The sequence below is a fragment of the Athene noctua genome, chromosome 2 (genome assembly GCF_965140245.1).
Source record: "Athene noctua chromosome 2, bAthNoc1.hap1.1, whole genome shotgun sequence".
NCBI lineage: Eukaryota > Metazoa > Chordata > Aves > Strigiformes > Strigidae > Athene > Athene noctua.
The window spans coordinates 94,282,920-94,302,437 of NC_134038.1; the positions used below are offsets into that span (position 1 = coordinate 94,282,920).

The 19,518-nt window shown below is 37.8% G+C and overlaps 1 protein-coding gene across 6 annotated transcripts in view; it reads left to right on the forward strand.

Annotated features, from left to right (window-relative positions):
• Positions 1–19,518, forward strand: part of FARS2 (phenylalanyl-tRNA synthetase 2, mitochondrial) — a 258,093-nt gene that overhangs the window by 18,102 nt on the left and 220,473 nt on the right. Inside the window, exon 3 of one of the 6 annotated variants that reach the window (XM_074899631.1) lies at positions 17,104–17,153. The exons of the other annotated variants lie outside the window; for them this stretch is intronic. The gene's annotated coding sequence lies outside the window, so the exon portion shown is untranslated. The remainder of the gene's footprint in view (positions 1–17,103; positions 17,154–19,518) is intronic. 6 annotated transcript variants of the gene reach the window in all.

The window sequence follows — 19,518 nt, forward strand, 5'->3', positions numbered from 1 at the left end:
AGTACAATGCAAACTGTTCTCTTCATACTGCTCATTTGCTTTGACCTGCAGTTTTGGAAGGGTGTTTAAAACTCTGTTTCTCTAATGTTCCACCTGTACTGAGAAAGCTGGCCCTTTGTAGTACCCATCACCAGTGCGAGGAAGTGGAGCGAGTGCAGAGGCGGGCAACAAAGCTGGTGAAGGACCTGGAGAATAAATCCTATGGTGAGCGATTGAAGGAGCTGGGACTGTTTAGTTTGAGGAAGAGAAGGCTGAGGGGAGACCTCATCACTCTGTACAGCTACCTGAAAGGACATTGTAGAGAGGTTGGTGCTGGTCTCTTCTCACGGGTGATGAGCAATAGAACAAGAGAGAATGGCTTTAAACTGCAACGGGAGGTTTAGACTGGACATCAGGAAAAAAAATTTTCGGAGAAAGAGTGGTCAGACAGTGGAATAGGCTGCCCAGGGAGGTGGTGGAGTCCCCATCCCTGGATGTGTTTAAGGGTCGTTTGGATAAGATGCTGGGGGATATGGTGTAGGGGAGAACTTTGTAGAGTAGGGCTGATGGTTGGACTTGATGATCCCAGGGGTCTTTTCCAACCTGAATGATTCTGTGAAGCCACAGTAACAGCAGTAGTTAATTACCCATTTTGAGAATCAGATGTATCCATTTTTCCCATTCCCAGGGGACATTACTGCAATTCCAAAACGTAATGGAGAAATGCAACTTTTGCTGTATTTTCTGTATCCCTTTCCCATTGTTTCTATTAAATTTTTTTTGAGTGGTGAGAATATCCAAAACTATGCTTGAACAATTAGTACACTAGGCCATGTGATGCCAGTTTGATTGCTTGAGGACCATAGTACATGGAAAAATCCTCTAGGCAACTTGTAGTTTCACAAAGGAGGATGTATTTTTCCAGTCCCCATTCCCCATGTGCATACATGAAGAAACAACCCCCCCAATTCCAACCAAACATCCTGCTTTTTGAAGATTATGCCTCAGGTGTGCATGGTCAAGCCGGAATCTGGACTTAGAGGACCTTATTCCGTTACTGGAAACATTCAAAGTAATTTGATTTAAAAAAAGAACGGTAGTGATTTCAAATTGAATTGCTTTCCATTGCTTGAAATATGAGGTGTTGTGTAGAAAATAAGATGACAGTAGTATTAGTATTTTTGGAGGCTGTCCTTCAAGATGCTGTGCTGGTCTGCCAAGCATATATTAGGTAATATATTTACATCATGAAATGATACCGTATTACTCGTCACTCTTAAAATGTAGTATCACATAGTACCTAAGATTTGCAGCTGTCAAACTACCTGTTCAGAGCATCACTGATGGTATTATATAAAGATGTCAACCCCAGCTCTGAATACAAAATTCTTAGAAAACTGTGGTGATACTTCCTACTGATGATTGCTAACAGAGGTTCCCTTCTGATGGCCTGTCCAACACCTTTTGATATTTATAACCTGTGATTGCATTTGGTACTAGACTCTCTAGCTTTTACTCTCATAGGAAGCCAGAGCATGAATAGATATGTGAAACAGCCTCTCTGTAGAAAGCTGTTGATGGTAATTCTTGAGGTTCTCTGTTCATCCTGAGCTAAAATTCTAGATACGAATAAACCACACACTCAGGAATGAATGTGCCCCAGGTACTGATGACTGCTATGTAATGCAAGTGATCTTTGCATCTCTAGTCATCATTGTCATCATATCTTCCTAAGTAAGGTAATAAAAAATATAAATAATTTTTAAAAGCTGATTGTCTGGGCTGACTGTTGCAGCTAAGACAGCTCTCTGGCATTGCTTAGTAGCAACAGGATGTCATACAAGTGGCATGAAAACCTCCTTTTCTTGGCTTCTCTAGATGCTATAGAAAAAGATTGTTAGGTTCACTTCATGCCTTTACTCTCTTCTTGATTGTTGCAAGAAAAAAATGTGCTATCTGTTTTCTCAATGAAATGCCGAGTACTCCAAAATGAGATTAACTTAACAGAGAAATGCAAAACCTTTACTACCACGAGCAACTTTACCCAGATGATTTATTTGCTGAAAATAATTAAGGATGTTTGGGTAGCTGAAAACTTTCATCTACTGTGCAGCAGAAGGAGCATCTGGTTTGTTTTGCTCATTTGTTTGCTTTGCTCATAGAAGTTTCCTCATTTTCCAAGCCAGCCAGGAAAACCAGCAGACTTATTTAAACAAAACTCCCTCTAACACACTACTGTAAGGCCAATTAATTAGATTCATACCCTCAGAGTCGATACACAGAACAGCTTAGAAACAAAACCAAACTCCCCTGATTCAGATGACACAAGTTGTTTTCTGGTATAAGAGGACAGAGAGCAAGAGTTCACCTCTCTGATAGTAGGCTGGTGGGACTTCGCCAGCACTAGGACTGTTCTCCTAGAAGGATTCTGATGTTGCTGAGGTGGAGTGGGAACTGAAATAACCTGGTGGGAGCAGCAGCAAAGATTTCATGCATTTCATTTGTTCCTCCAGTGTGGGTAAAATAATTGCATTTCAGGTGTCCAGTCTCTTAGGAAGGAATCTTTTTAAGCAGGTAAATATTGTACTTTTAAAGCCATTTTCCACAAAATAGCTGTGTGTGTGAGTAGAAATAAGCCAAAATAAGTTTATTAAAAAGATTCAGTGGTACATGACTGTTGTGATTTAACCCCAGCTGGCAACTAAGCACCACGCAGCTGCTCGCTGCTCCCCATGGCCCTGGTGGGATGGGGAGGAGAATCAGAAAAGGCAAAACTCATGGGTGGAGATAAGAATGGTTTAATAACTGAAATAAAATAATAATAGTAGTGATGAAAAGGAGGATAACAAGAGAAATGAAACTCAAGAAAAGACACGTGATGCACAGTGCAGTTGCTCACCACCCATTGACCGATGTCCAGCCAGTCCCTGAGCAGCGGTCAGCCCTCCCACCAGCCAACCCCCCGCAGGTTCTATACTGAGCATGATATCCTATGGTGTGGAATATCCCTTTGACTAGTTTGGGTCAGCTCCCTCCCAGCTTCTTGTGCACCTGCTTGCTAGCAGAGCATGCAAAACTGAAAAATCCTTAATTTAGTGTAAGCACTGCTCAGCAACAACTAAAACATCCATGTGTTATCAACTTTATCTTCATACTAAATCCAAAACACAGCACTGTAGCAGCTACTAAGAAGAAAATGAACTCTATCCCAGATGAAACTAGGATAATGACAAAACAGATTTTGTACATTTTATGTCATTGATTACCCATTGATTGTTCTCTTTATATGAAGGTAATACCTTTTTCAAACTACTGTGCCTTCAGGCTCTGATTCAGATATTTAAACTGAAGTGGATTCTTTTGTTCATTGTACTTTTATAAACGATGGTTTCCAGAAGTATAACTGTTATGGGTGGGCTAGTTACCGAGTTCTTTATTTTCAGGAGACTGGTACTGACCATTATTAAGTCTGGTAACCTGGATGGAAAGGAAAGGGAAGAAAACCCCTGCTTTTGCATTGTAATGAGCAGATACCAAGTAATTCTGGATACATTCAAGAAAAAGATCTGTTGAACAAAGCTGTAACAATTTCTGGTCACTATGTATGTGATATTTTCAGGTCTGGGTAGAGTAATTCTTATTAGCTAGCTGTATTAAATCAAATGTGAATGCAAAACAGATTAGAAGAGTAAAATGCAGTGTAAAATTAAGACATGGACAGTTGAGTCAAGTTTTGTTGCTGTCATGCACATCTGCTTTTTACAGAAAATGCTGAAACTTTGTTGTGGGGTGTTTTTGAGCAGGTTTTTAGTAAAGTGAAATGTTTTTGAAGGTTAAAGTTTAGGAATATATCTTTTTAGGTGATTACAGTTTCTTTTTAAATAAATTAAGAGTGTTATGCACACAAGAGGCAAGGTGCTCTGCTCTGGGATAAATCCTTTCCCCACAAGACCACTATGAAAGGATACAGAATGGTCTCAGTAGGCTGTTGAACTATGGATCAGTGATACTGCTTTTGGGCGTGCTTTTTTCCTTTTCATAATGAGAATGATTTAATGCTTGATAAAATCAGAAAATGTGTGATATCTTTAAATAATTTTTGGTTGTACTGTTCTCAGAGGTATGAGGAGAAGCCTTCAACAATGTGTGCAAAGCCATATCCAAGGCTTTTTAAAAATCATCTGCTCTGTTTGTTCTTGTAGCGTGGGCAAGAGCTGTCTGCCACGGCAGTATACCTTACTCATACCTTATTGAAACACAGATGTTTTAAAAATAAGATGTGTAAACTAAACGAAGGAGTAGAAAGGATATTTTGCTACTAACGTTGGATGATTAACATTAAAAGAACTTTACATTTTCTCCTGATAGTGTTGTGGGGTTTTTTTTAGTTGAAGTTAAAAATTAAGGATGTCTGTTTCGCATTCAGGTTTTCAGTGATGCAGGCTTTGCTCCAACTGTTTCATAAAAATATTTATTTACAAAAACCAAACAGTTGTTTTTATTTGATTAGAAAGGGGATGTCATGTGAATAACGCTATAGTTAAAATCCTGTAACCCAGCCTGGAGAGTTTATTTGCTTTGGTGGAAGGCTTTGTTTATTTGGATTTAAAGAGTCTTCTGCTTGGCATTTTATCTGAGAGTTCCCACTCTTAACCCACATTATTTAAAAAAACATGGGCCACTTCATGGATGAACCAAATCACATTAGCTGCTTTTTATTACTTAACTGTGGGTTCACGCTAATGTAGGGAAGACAAAACAGTGGGAATAATATGCATGGCTACAGTGTTGTCTTTTGTACCTCAGCTGGAAGAGACAGGTTTTGCAACTGGTACTTGGTAAAGGTGCCTGAGACTTTAGGAACCAAGTGTCTTGCTTCAGTTCCAAGCAACAGTTGATCAGACTTTCTGCAGCTTTGGCTGAGATACAAAATTTTGAAGACAACCAAGTTTAAAGGAATTTATACAACCAAAATAACTTTAATTTTGAAGAAATTAGTTTGAGTATTGTATTGAATTGAACAGAGTAATAAGCTTTCAGTGGTGCATAGCTTTTCTGTGATGTACCCGGTGCAGTATCTGTTTGCTTTGGTTTGTTATGGGCAGTTTTTAAAAAAACTGCTGTTTGGAAGTTTTAAAAAATCTGTTGTAGTAACTATGAAGGAACCCTGGCCTTGTGCATACATCTACAGAACTCTGACCTGTGTGGATACATGTTTGCTCACATTTTGTGATTTGTATCTTCTCAAAAGTGCTTTTTGTTGTGTTCTCCTTTCTCTTCATACGTGTTTATATAAGCATATTTTAAGTTTAATTATGTCACATTTTTGCCACATAAAAGGAAAAGTTTAGTGCTAAACAGCACAAGTAGTATGATAAGATTATTTTACGTTGCAAAGATGGTGGTGAATGTATAAAGGTCTGTCCTGTTCTGGATAACTTTGTGTGAATCCAGACAGTTTTATGGGATTGAGTTGCTTTGATTTGAGGTGGAAGAATTGGTGATGTTAAACAGAACAGGGTTTTTTTTGGCTGTGTGTCATCTATGAAAAATAAATACAGCTCTGAATCAAAAGGCCAGCTTGAAAATATCTCAGTCTTAGCAATTTTGAATTGCTATTTGAAACTCTTATGCATTCATTCATTGCTAAAACAGTGTTTGGAGCTGATAAAGGTTAGTGCTAAAGAAGAGGCATTTTGCTTTCAAAGTTATGAATGCAAACCAATTCTCTTCCATTCCATTTGTTTTTGTAGTGGTACTTCGAGAGACCTGAGCATTCCTCATTTTACCTTCTGACAGCTCTGACCTTTTTCAATCTACATTTAGAATCAGCAGAAGGATGGTACTCATCACCATTTGGGGAGGCCATCAGAGGAGGTAAACTGAGCTTGTACCATGGTTCTGGTACTTCTTTTTGAATGGAGATACCTGCCACTGCTGTTATCTCCAGAAGAGTACTAACTTTTTGAATTTTGAAGTGCCCCTCTCATTTAGGATTTTGCTATCAGTTCCTTCAGTTAGCCAGAGGTATTCTTTCCAAAGTCTTTCTGAAGATGTTTTGAAAGCAGTGATAATTGCAGAGCTTTTGCTCATTTAAAAGGACATTGTTGGAGTCTTCTATTGTGAATTCTTACAGCTACTGACTTACCATGTACTTCCAAGGGTCATCTTAACACATTATTGTGTTCATGGCAAGTAGTTGTTAAATCATGTAAGGCCCAAATAACTATTTTAAACAAATGGGTCTGCTGAAAGCATGCGAGTAGTGCTGAGGGAATTGTATTCTTTTGTATTTTTTTCTAGTAAAGGATATTTATTAGGGTGAGCAGATGGACACTACTTGTTTTTGGCATTCATTGATAAGCCTGCTACCTCTCCAGGTGGCTCAACAAAAATGATAACACTGTGGCACTGGTCCCATTTTATTTTTATTTCTCTCAGTCTAGTTAGTCACCACATTTAGAGCCATCTGCTGGATTTTTTTGCTTCTGTTTTTTGGTTGTTCTTTATTCTAAAGTCAACAAGGGATCATCTCCAAGAGGGATGGATGCAAAGTCTTCGTATGTTTGCTGAGTATTGGGCTCAAGGATGTTTTCTTTTTGTCATCTCTGTAGCTAGCTTGCAAGTTTTGTTTTCCCTGGCCTGTCTTCATGAAGTAATCCATGCAACACTGAATTATGCTTGTCCTTAGTGAACTGTTCAACTGCTTTTCATTATTAATATAGTGATTGTCTTTTATGTTGAAATGTTAAAAAGAATGAAGAGCAATCAAGAATCCATAGTCTATTGCATTTGTTCTCATCAGAAGAGCAGAACAGAAATAATGTCACACAAGTGATTAAAACACAAGCTTTATCTATATAAAAAGACATTTAAAAAAGTTTAATCAAGAATTTATTTATTCTCTGAAGATATGAGATAGGGAACATGCTTCTAAAATGGAAAATCTTTTATTGTGAGTGTGTGAGACTGTCTAGACCGTGTTTAGAGATAACTGTGTAGGGCTAACACACACCTGTCATGAGCATACGTCTCTGAAGTAAGCCAGTAGCTTCTTTACCCCACTTGCTAACTGTTCAGGTTGAAGTCTCCTCATTTGGATATTTTCATTGATAAATGTGCTCCATTTTCTTAGCAAGTCTTTTGAATATATGCAGTTTTCCTGCATATTAGTTTAAAATATATCACCTGGTTGGATTTGAGAATGGGATCAGCGAAAGGCATATACTTGATACCAGACTAAACAACTTCTCTGTCGGAAGGGCCGGGCTACAGTTTCACAGCTCTGTTTCCCTGTGCTTTCCTACTCTTCTTTCCTTCTTCCTTGCTAACTCATCCTCCTTCCCTCACCTTGTAGGGCAAAGCTGCTTTGGTGTGAGTGGGGAGTGGGAAGTCCCCAGCCCTCTCCCCCTGAGAGACCCTGGAGGTTAATGTGATGCATACAGACCATGAATTCGCTGCTGTCTTTTGTTGAATATGTATTCAATATTTGGCACAGAGCTACTCTCTTTCACCCATCTTTCCGTTGAATCTAGCCTTATTCTTTGGCAGATACTGTTGAAATCAGTGGACCTTCTTGTGGAGTAAGGAGACATTGGTTGGTGTGTGTAAAAATGCTCTGGAGGGAACCACAGACATGAACTCACAAGCAGTATTCATAAGCTTCCACGACAGCTCAGCTTCCCTATCCCTTTGGAGAGCCAGTACTAAGCTATTGGACCTTGTTCCCAGGTTTCCATTTGTCGTTGCAGATTTTATTCTCAAAGGCATTATTAAAACTGATATAGGCAATACTGGAAGAAAAGTCAATGTAGATAAACATACAGCTTAACTTTAAGTACATATTATGTGTCACCACAGGTATAAGAGAAACTGAGAAATTTGATCATGTTAAACTCAGAATTACTTGTTTATTACTTGCTAATTATTAAGATTATTGTGCCATGTTGTTCTTAAGGTTTGGGAACACTGATATAATTGATCTTACTGCCTAGTGGCAGTACTGTAAAGAATATGCAGTTTGAATTTCAGTTTCAATTCCTCTTTCTTGAATATGTTTACTAGAAAACAATAGAAATATTTTTCCTTGCAGACATCTGGGATGTCTTTTGCTCCTTCTCACTCCAAACATTGTACTGTCAGTGCATCCTTTTGCAGCTCTTGCTCCCAGCTGCTTCTATAGGGACACTGAATATCACCAGATCTTTCTCATTTCTTGGCTTGCCCCTGCCCTTTTCCCCCCCTTTTATTGGTTGTTTGCTTCTCCTACCCTGTACTTGTTTTGTTGCATGTATCTGTTGAAAGAGTTTCTCTTGCCACCAGCCATCTATTTAAGGAAATGTCTGAGCACCTCATTATCCTCATTATGGTTACTGCACTATTTTCTCATGAACTATCCTTATGACTATTCTTGCTCTCAATTTAATAAATAGCCATTGTCAGAAGTACAAAGGACAGATAGATGACAGATCTGAGGAGCTGAAGAATGAAGTTCAGATTAGGTTTTTTTGGTTTGTTGGTGTGAGATTTTATAATTTTCTGAGTGGTAGTGTAATATCTATTCTGGGATTCATACTAATAATAGATTATTGTAATCAGTTCAATCAGCAATGGCTTTAGACCACTGAAAAATTATGTAACCCACAGTGATAAAGCTGCTGGGGTAATCAAGAGTGAAATTTATAGATATTTACATATATTTACATTTTTACAGATTTCTAGCAACTTTTCTGCATGCCAGTTTGCCTCTGAACGACATACTTTATCTATGGCTTTGAACTCTTAGTAACTTGTTTTTCTTTGCACGATTATTGTTTGATGACTACGTTTTTGTAATATTGAGCTTTAAACTACAGTAAACAAACAGAAGTGATGATAGCAGTAGTTTGCCATTTGTGTTCAAGAACCATATCAGCATAGTTGAATTTGGTCTGACCTCAGTTATTCCCTCTCCCCCCCTAATATCAGGTACAAAAAAAAATTATTTTAATGTTTTCAGGAGGGATTTCTATATAAAAGGGAGTCAACCTAGATATCTGGGTTTTAATATTGATGGTCTGGACCAGTGAGCAGTGAGTGATATGTGTTTCATCTGTGTCAGTCAGAACTGCTTGAGGGAGAACCTTGCTGGAGTCCATATTGTTTTTATTTCAGTAGTTTAATTCCCCCTCTCAAGTTCAAGGTATACTGGTAATATGGAAAGGTTTGGAGTCACTTTCTGTGGCTTTTCACTAACCTCTGAAATGAGGCAGCACTCAAGTCGCAGAATGGATTAGTAAAGAACAACTAGATTTTAATGCAAAAAACCTTATGTGTGTTTCTCATTCTACAATTAATTTTCTATTTCAGTTTGAACCTGTAGAGAAACCTGCCTAGCAGATATAAAATAGGCCATCTTTGGAAATAGATTGAAAGTGTAGACCCAAAAGCAATGATTCATGACAAGTGTGTCCCTTGCATTTTAAATCACAGTACAAATAGCCTAGTATCTAATGCAAGACATAGGTAACACATTATTTCCTTGAATCAAAGCTGACATATGTAGGTAATAACACTGAGGCATTCCTACATTTGTTTATTTAATAATGTACAAATAAAAGTGTTTTAAGAGAGTAATAAAACAATACAGTCAAAGTGTAGGTATTAACCAAAATGTTTTGTGAGAGAGCATTTTTAGCAATTTTTGTAGTGAAACTTACTCATTTGCCTCATTTGAGGCAAATTTGAAAGAGGGTGTCTGTCAGCTCTAAATTCTCTTTGCTGCTGTTGCACATCTTTGTTTCAAGTGTTCTCCTTTACTGCTGATCTTCTGTTTGTTGCTTTTTTAAGCAACTGGGCTCAATCCTACTGTCAGTTAAACCAGTACGGCTGCATGAAGCATCTGCCCCATAGGTCAGCGTTCTGTCCTTTGCTCTCATAAAGGACTGAGATACTAATATTATCATCTACACATGAATTGCAGTGTGGTGGAGAGGGGAAGGCATACTAATATCGGAGATCTTTGAATAAAACTCCTGTCTTTTTGAAAAGCAGAGGTGAAAATAAAAAAAAAAAAAAGGTGATTACTAAGTATTTTAGAACTTCAACCTGCTTTAAATTCATCTTAAGGAAGGTCATCTAGAGAGTAGGTAAGTAGAGGGAAATGCATGTGTTTTCTCCTCCTTGGTTTCGTTTTTAATATATCATACCATTACTGATGTGAAAGTAGGAAGGACAGTTATACTTAGATTAACAGTGTGAGTGGGATGGACAGAGGGTTTTCATCTGTTCTTTCCATTAACTTCTGGCTAGGACAGGGCATATCTTCTAGAGAGATACTCAGTTTCAGTGTAAATACTTAAGTAAATCGAAATCATATCACACATGTTCCCAGGGAATTTCAAAGAGGAAGAGAGATTGGATAGAAGCGTTCTTCAGTCACCTATATAAAAGCAAAAATGAGTAACACTTTTAATCAAATATTAATAAATTTTGTATGCACATTTGCACACACATATGTAAATGGCACTGACATGAATGATTATCCACTGCAGCAAATTTGTTACCACTTCCTGGACTGGATCTATCCCAAATCAAGGTCTTCTGATAGATTGGGGAACAATTGTTTTTCAACCCTGCTCCTTACCCCATCTTTACATAGAGTAGTGTTTTTCTTTTCCAGAGGTATCCCTTTCCAAAGTATGCGTGGCTTAGGCTTTTCTCACCTTTTCATCTTTCCTCACAGATGTGGACAGGGATCAAAGTGCTCTTGTATATTCAAACCAAGGTTACAAACAATACGTGCTTCATTTACAAGAAATATCAACATAATTTAATTGTGCTTCCTATTGTCAGAACTTGCTCTTTAATTCTTGTGTGGTAAAGCTAACTGATACACTGATGGTTTCAAACCATGATTTATTTTCCTATGTATCTGAAACAAAGTTTTTATGTTGGTGGTTGCAGTTGCCAGCCACCTTAGTTCTGGGCTTGGAAAATTACAAATTCACATTTCTAAGCTTCTTCCATAAGGAAAGTGTGCTTATAAAATGAAAGGTCTGTGTCTGCTCTCATCCCCCCACTCCAGAAGCTGGAGACATTAAGTAACATGCCAAGTGATATGAGATGCTCTATAAAAATGTGATAATGAAAGGACAGGCATGGATGGAGGCGTCTGTTTTTCGACTTTGTTTTCTGAATTGAAAGGAGAGCCTTTAGAGCTGAGCAGTTGTCCTATCTGTTCATCACTAAAATAGTCTCAAAAAAACAGGAAGAGGCAAGCTTACTTTTACATGCCTGTCTTCTAACCATTTGGGTTTTTTAGGGGTGACAAGAAAAAAAATACCTCCAATGAAGAAAAATATTCTTTTTCCTTCCAAATATCACAAAGAAGTACTCCTTCCTTCCCAAGCGTAAATAAATCAACAACAAAAGTTCAGCTGATTTTCTTTCTTTTTTTTTTTTTTTTTTTTCAATCTCTGCAATTATTCCATTTTACACCAATGTGTTATCACTGTTTGTTCCTTCTAAAACTTTATAGTTCCTTTGAAGTAATCAGTACAAGTTTAGGGGTCACATGCATGCTACTTAAATTTGTGAATTATGATGGAAGACACTTCTGTTAAAGTTTATGGTGTGCAGATAAAGGCATGTAAGATTTTCAATTAACCTGAAAGTTTGAAGCATTACAGCTATTGTTCCTGCCTTGTGAGAGGTGAAGAAATGGTAACCTGCTCATTAGATATGAGTACTATTTAAGCAGGAAAATAATTCTGTTTTCTTAATACTTTGGGAATGAAATTACTAGTTACTTGTGGGTTTTTGATAGACTCCTAAATAAAGAGAAGAACAATAATTAACCAGGATCTGCGTGAAGGCTACTGCAATAAATAGGGATAAGTATTATGTCACTGGAAAACAGATAAACCAAAATAATACTTATGCTGGTTGATCATGCATGCAGTATGTATCACTGGTTAATCTAAGGCCAAAAAACCAGAAGGATTAAATCTTTGGGTACTATGAGATGATGGGACAAGACCAGCCTTGTGGTTTTGTTCTGGTATTTTATTATCTATTTTTGTTTTCTTACAGTTCAATGTATTTTGTGTGAGAGAGAAGCTTTTTCAGGGAGTGATTCAGAGCAGGTGCCTCAAATGAAAAAAATCTTCTATTTACTTGATAGAAGGACAACTTTGGTTCTTCAGGATGCAGAGTGTTTTGCTCTGATCTTCTGAAGCAGTTAAGGAGACATATAAACTATTATGAAAACAGTGAAAAGTATAAATGCTTTGCTGGGTTGGTGTCAGATCACAGAGAGACTTACAGGTGGGGAACTAGAGATTAGAGGAGTGGGAAATTTGTATTGTAAATGCATAATGAAAGGTTGTGGCCAGAGAAGGTAAAATGTTTATAAAGAGTAGAAGGATGATGTTATGTAGGAGAGTGTGCTCACATATGTCTATGGCCATGTATGAGTTTGTTGCAGTGAGAGGGAAGAAAACAGAAGATGGGGCACACCTCGGTCAGATTGAAAGGTTGAAAAGAAATAGTGACACAAGAGAACAGTGTAAAACTTAATACATTTTTTTTTAATATTGGCAAAATGCTCTAGGGGAAAAGAATGCAAAAAAACAAAGGCAGGGTTAAATAGGGCATTGGAAATGTGTAATAAATATACAGTAGAGATGGAGTGGGTTAGAAAGAAGGTAAACCGGAAAATGTTTTATATACTGCAGCAATTCTGGGAGGAGTAAGTGAAGATTTTATCTTCTTTTCAGATGGTGTTGTCTCCATCCCTTCCTATTCACACCTCACTGCACTGTCTGCTAACACCCTCTAGATGGTGTTGGGGGATACCAGCATGTTGAGTTTCTCCTGACTCTATGAGTTAGGATAGATATGTGGTGTGTGGTGGCGTTGTTTTTTTATTTTAAATATATATAAAGTTATTTTTGACGAAGTGTTGGCATAATTGTAGGTGGTGTTTGAGCCAGTGCAGATTTAAACACTTAGATGAGGAAATCTAACGCAGTCATGAAGAAAATGGTCTGTTATCCTTTACTTAAAACATTGGATGGATACTGTAGCCTGTTATTTCATAAGGACTTATGAGCATACAGCAGAGTATTTCAAGGGAACCCATCTCTGGTGGGGATTACGTAAGTTTTGACTTGACTTTTCTTTGGGCTGCACGCCTGTGTTTCTCCGTGTCAAGACACTGTTTCAGAGCTCCACATCTTCCTTTTCTTAGCACAGCTAAGAGCCACAACCTCTGCTCTCTGGTAAAGTGGAATTTACACAGTCCTTAAAGAAACTGCAACATTCTGTTGTGTGATCTGTAAGTAGTTGCAGCTGCTCTGTTGTTTGAAAAAAACTAAGCAACCCATCACCCCCCACATACCTGCTAGCAGAAATGGAGTGCCATTGCAAGAGTATTTTTGGCTTGTCATATATAAGAATGGAAGTCAATGTGTTACTGCTTGTTTGGGTTTTTTTTTCCTTTTTCTCTGTTTTCTCTGAAAACAAAAAAATTATTTTTAAAAGTACTGGAAGGACAGAAGTTTAGTAGTCATCCTTCCTCTTGAAAATCCCAAAATATTTTAAAACATTCCGCAGGACACAAAACATATGGCATCATGTCTTTTAATTATTTTTGTGTGATGGGGACATTCTGCTTTGCTTTCTGTGGAGTATATTAAATATATGGTTGTTGCATAGGCTTAATGTTAACCATGCATTAGAGGAAATAGTGGGAACCAAAAGAGATTGAAACCTGATTATTGCATTATTATTCCCATATTTTCATAGGACAGTGCAGTGATGCTGTGATTCTTTTATCATCTTTGTGGCCCTTTCCTGGGCTCCACTGAGAAGCCTGGAACTGGACACAGCACTCTAGGTGTGGCCTTACTAGTACTGAGCAGAAGGGAAGGATCACTTCCCTTGACCTGCTGGCAACTGTCTTCCTAATGTAGCCCGGGATGCTGTTGGCCTTTTGTAGCATGTGACTGGCTCATGGTCAACTTGTTATCCATCTGGACTGTCAGGTACTTTTCTGCAAAACTGGTTTCTTGCTGGTCAGGCCCCAGCATATACTAGTGCATGGAATTGTTCCTCCCCAGGAGCAGTATTTTGCTCTTGTCTTTGTTGAACTTGATGATATTCCTGTCAGCCTATTTTTCCAATCTGTCGTGGTCCTGCTGAATGGCAGCACATTCATCTGGTTTTATCAACCACTCTTCCCAGTTTTGTATCATCTGTGAATTTACTGAGGATGTACTCAATCCCATCATCTAGGTCATGAATGGAGATGTTAAACAGTATTTGACCTGTATTGACCCCAGGGGCGCACTGCTGGTGAACAGCCTCCAGTTGGACTTTTTGCAGCTGATAACAATCTTTTGAGCTTGGGAGTTCAGCCAGTTTTCAGTCCACCTCACTGTCCATGTATCTAGTCTGTACTTCATCAGTTTGTTTTTGAAGATGTTATGGGAGATGGTGTCAAAACCTTACTAAAGTCAAGATGAACACATCCACTGCCAAACCGGTAGTCTTTTCATAGAAGGCTAACAGGTGGATCAGACACGGTTTCCCCTTCATAAATCCATGATGATGGCTCCTAATCACCTTGACATGTTTTGGAAGTTATTTCCAGGATTAGTTGCTTCTCCACCTCCTCAGGGACTGAGGTGATGCTGACTGGCCTGGAGTTCCCCAGATCCTCCTCAACCTTCTTGAAGACAGAACTGACATATTTTCTCCCATCTTTGCTTTCAGCTAAACTTGTCTAGAGAAGACCTTTAGATTGCAGTTGCCTTTTCTTGATGTAACTTAGTTGTTATTTTTGTAAAGACACTTTTAATTTCAACACTGCAAATAAGATAATACTGTTCACTGGATTTAATTTTACTATATGTTGATCAAATCTTCACCTTACAGTTGGAAGCAGGTTAAATTTGTACTGAATATAAATAAGGTCGTATGCTAAAAGCAGTGTAATGTATCTTGTTAATTTTTCTTTTCCTCTCTTCCACTCCATTAGCTGGAACCCGCCCAGGTTAATTGAGAGTGGGAACTCTATTCCGGACTACCATCTTTAGAGAATAATCAGTTTTCCTGAGAGCATCATGAGGAGGTTGTTAAGGAAGGCATTCATAAAGGCCTTCCTTTGATGAACATGAGAAATAATTTATGTGAGCTAGTAGCTCCCTACCACTCATCGGTATGAAACTTAGCAACATTCAGTCTGATCATGGAAGGGAAAGCCTGCAGATTGGTGGGAGCAAGCCAGGACATCGGTCAAGCCGAATTGATTAAATTCTAATTAAATACAGATTCTTTAAAGGAGTATGGAGGCTTTTGTGCATTTTATGTTCTTTCCCTTGAAAATGCTTGATTCTCACTGGCTGGCAAAAAGTGAAATAAGTTGTTTTGTAAAGAGTGTTAGTCCTTTATGCTAAAATAAGCATTGATTTTGCATTTTTAAACAATTATACCATCTCTAACACAAATATAGTTAGTTTCTTAATATTTACACATACTTATTTTATAAAATGGTTGGTACATTTCCTGCTTACCAGCTAATGATTATTTTTGATTTGGGACATGAACAGTTGTATTTGGATGGAATTTTGAATTTAATTAAAAATACGGAAACCTGACATACACTCTCCCCAAAAACATATTCCACATTTAAAACTAGTGGAATAGACTAAACAATGGCAATATTTTTATTGGCTGAAGCAGATTGTTTCTGGGCATTGTGGACTTCTAGTTTTTATAATTAATGGATATCATCTTGAGAAGGAAAGGTGCAGGTGGTTTTGGTCTGACAAGCCTGTTAGGATTTTCTTCTGGAAAAGTTATTCATGGAATATAGTGACATACGATTTTTGAAGTGGCAAAAATGTGTATATATTTTCTTCTGTGTTTTTTTTAGACAGTTATTCTGACCTATGCTTTATTATAATAATTAAATATTCCCAGATGTTAGCAGATGCTTGTTTACTAGTAATGCAGAAAGTTAGTGTTCCCCAGCCTTGTTCTTTATACAGCTTCACTTTGACGGATTTGAGTGCATAAATTTTTTTTAGATCTTACTTATTTTCACAGAAGAAAAAATACGAAGAAACTTTCCATAAAATATCTGTTTCTTGGGTTTGCTCCTTTCTATTTGCTTGTGGGTTTTATGAGATGAGGTCTGTGTATGTATGTGCAGAGTTCAGAATATAGTTCAAGCTTCAACCCAGACTTTGATCCAGCCTTCCTCCATTCCAATAATAATTTGCTCTAAGTGAAGGAAGGAAAATAAATTTCTTAACATGACTCAGACAAATTTTTATTTAAATTCCGACTTGTCTACAGTTCTCAAGTAGGGAGACACCTTTATATTATTTGGATCTGTGGTGCCTAGGCCAGCAGCTCTCTCCTTTCAGATCTGAGGGGCTCATCTCCCAACCTGCCTGGACACATGGCAGGAAAAACGGCTGCAGGACCGTTTCTCCTCATTACATCAGGAGAAAACACGAGCTATCTCATATTTCATGCCATCTGAAGTTTGGACCAGTGCACTGGATCTGTTTCCTGGGGCACATCGTGTGCAGTCAAACCCTGAGGTGATCTAGCTGTCAGGAGGAATTGGTAATGAATGAAGCAAATGGTTGCTATGACTGTTGCAACATGATTGCCTTCAGTGCTGTTTTACTGCCTTATTCTGACAATGAATTAGGTCTAGGATGCATAGGGGCAAATAAAGAATAATGAAATAAAGTATAAATGTATAACTCTATAAATCTACCTCCGTGTGCAGTGTCTGAAAGGTTAATATAAGTGCTGACAGCTCACATACTAAAGTGGCTTCTAAGAGATAGCTGCAACCATACTTACGTTGCTAACAAAAAAAAAAAATAATCTGATTTCTGTATTCTGGTGAATTTTACTTGCATGTTAAGATACTTGAAAATCAAAATCTGTGGTATTTGGGGTTTGCTATGGGAGCCCTGTAACCTTTAAATCAATTTAATAGCAGTATGCAATAGCATTTGCTAAATCAGCATGTATATTACATGCTTATGTTTAGCAAGTCTGGTTCATCAAAGATACCTTCAATTATTTGGTTTCCCAGCCTTTCTTTTTTTTTTGCAGTGGTGGTGCCCACAGCATCTTCCAGCTCTGGGCAAAGCGGTTACACATATGTAAGTAGAAGTTTTTTGTTACCTTGGCGGTGTTTATCTTCTGCTTTGAAGTAGCTTGCCATGGATTGAAAATACATTTCTCCAATGTGTACTCTGAACATTTCAACTTCAATGTTAAAAGAAAAAAATATTTTTCACCTTTGTTACTTAGTGCTTTTATCCAATTGAATGAAACAGCCAGTGAGTCATTAGGTGCTTTCTAGGGAAAAATGATTCTGCAGTCACTAAGCTTTCCACTTTTGTCTGAAGGCACCTCCTTTACCCAAACCTGTGAAGTCTATAATTTTTTGAATTGGAGATTTTTTGCCAAAGGTTGGGTTTTTTTTGTCAGGAAAAAAAGTAAATTCCTAAACCCAGTAAAATCATTGTCCTTTTGAGATTATTTCTGAATGACTCTGTGTGCATGTTTGTAGGAACATACCAGTTGGCATCCGTGCTTGTATGCGTTTGAATGATGTAGATCCTGAGGGGAACCAGGACTTGCTTTGGGAAGTGATTCTTAGAAATTTCTGGATTTGTGGCTACAACATTATGTAGGACCTGTTTATTTTGCTTCCTCTATGAGCAGAAAGCCTTTGGCTCTGCTGAGTACTTTTAATAAGCCATTAACAGACATGCTTTAAAACAGATATGTCTTGTACAGATGTGTTCAATACTGGTGTGGCCAAATCTGACATACAGGAAGAACTGAGCTGATTAAATGAACAGATGCCATTCAGATGGTAAAAGACTGTTCTAAACTCTGCTCTGGCAGTTTTCAGCAACTGCTTGAAAAAGGAAATGAACATTTTTATTGAACAAGTTGTTATTCGGTTTTTTAATGTATATTTATATTATTCTGAAACACTACTGCTGCTTCATCATCTGTCAGTGGATCTTCTGGGGGCCAGATCTTTTCAGTCTCAGTAGTCCTGCTAAAGTCAGCGTGGCTGCTCTGCGCAGTTCTTTCACACAAATAAAGGAGGAGATATAAGAGGAGAAGGCACATCTGACTGTTTTGTCAAATGAAGCCTGATCACTTTCTCTTCTTTTCCTCCAGATTCCTGTACTTATTGTGCTGAAATTTACTTTGAGAATTGTCAAAAGAAGGATTTTCATCAAACTTTGAACTATTGAATTGTTATGCAATTTTTACAGGAATTCACCAGGCAGAGGGGGGGGAAAAAAAATCTGTATATCACTTCAGGCCAAAAATGTTGGCAAGATTATTTCTTGTTTCAAAAGAGAAAAATTTCTGTGCCTCATTAGATTGATTCCACAAAGTGGTATGTTTTACCTGGTGTTAACCTTGGCTCCATGCAGATATACTTAAAATATAAGTATACATGTATTTTAAGTGTACTTTCAGATAAAATAGCGAGGAAAATCTATTTTAGGTTAAAATCAGTGGATTGTTGTCCACCTTTGCTATTGAAACTCCTATATTGCAACCAAATCATATGTTTTGTTATGAAACATGGCATTTGAGGGTGTGAGTGACTGTTAATTTCCACTGCATTATGCACATGCTTACAGCTCCAGAAAAGGATTCAATGAAGCATGTGGTGGATCAAACAGCACTTGGCTACCTTCAAGTCTGTGCTTGTGCTTGAATTCCAGTGGAATCGAACATGAGTCTAATCCAAAATCCAGTAATTAAAATAACAGTTGAAAGACAGTGAGATGATAAGACTGGGGGAACTCTTAAGTTCTTTGGGGTTTCAGTAAGTTTGCAAATTATACTGCTAAAGCCGCATTTTTCTCAAGTACATAATTAGCTTCATTTTTACCTTGTGTTTGTACCCTCTGCAACCCCAGGTAAGGGCCTTGTGCATTGAGATGCTGAGCAGAACTGAGTGAGTGTATGTTATTGGAAAGAGTGAAAAATCAAGCGGGGTCTAAGCTGATGCCAAGACAGACTTGGCAGGGGAGGAGGGGTATGGCTGATTATCAAATGGAAATTCAGGGAGATTTGAGACTCTGTATGACCCGTGAACGAACACCCCAGCATTATGTATATGGGCCAGCGCAGCATTAAATTTTAATGCGAATATCCCAAGTCTGTGTGCTTTTATTAATTGTATAATCAATGAAAATAAGACATTTAAGATTTTAGCCAGCTGAACAGTGATGGCTTATGTTGTAAGGTATATAAGTTTAACCATCACTTCTGTACAGTAATTTGTATTAGCATGACAACTGTTGTTGTTTACAAGTCACAAGTGGTAATCTTAAGATTATGACAGTAAAATTTCTATGCTGTACACTCACCACTGTGTTTTATATACAGTACACCAAAAATCTTTTACAGAAAATAAGTTTATTTACTAACAGTTTAGAGGGCTTTACACTTTTATTGCAGGTAGTTTTCATTTCCCTCATCTGT